Below are 401 nucleotides of genomic sequence, written 5' to 3'. Positions count from 1 at the left end.
GCGATTTCTGAAAGAACTAGAAATTGACCTTCCATATGACCCAGCAATTCCCCTATTGGGAATATACATGGAGGAACTCAAATCTTTCTACAAAAAAGATACCTGCACATGTGTGTTTGCTGCAACTCTATTCACAATAGCAAAAACATGGAACCAACCATGTTGCCCATAGAAGCTGGACTGGATAAAGAAAATGTGGTACATATACACAATGGAATATTATGCAGTCATAAAAAAGAACAATTATATGGTCTTCACAGCAACTTGAATGGATTTGGAGTCGATCATACTCAGTGATCCATCACAGAAAAAAAGACCAGTGTACCATATGTTCCCACTCATAAGCGGACCTTAAACAATTATAACACTATAAAAAAGCATTTGGCAGAAATGGGAAACTG

The sequence above is a fragment of the Carlito syrichta genome, unplaced genomic scaffold (genome assembly GCF_000164805.1).
Source record: "Carlito syrichta isolate Samal-C Ts95f unplaced genomic scaffold, Tarsius_syrichta-2.0.1 Scaffold286948, whole genome shotgun sequence".
In the NCBI taxonomy this organism is placed as follows: Eukaryota; Metazoa; Chordata; class Mammalia; order Primates; family Tarsiidae; genus Carlito; species Carlito syrichta.
This window is presented reverse-complemented; position numbering follows the sequence as displayed.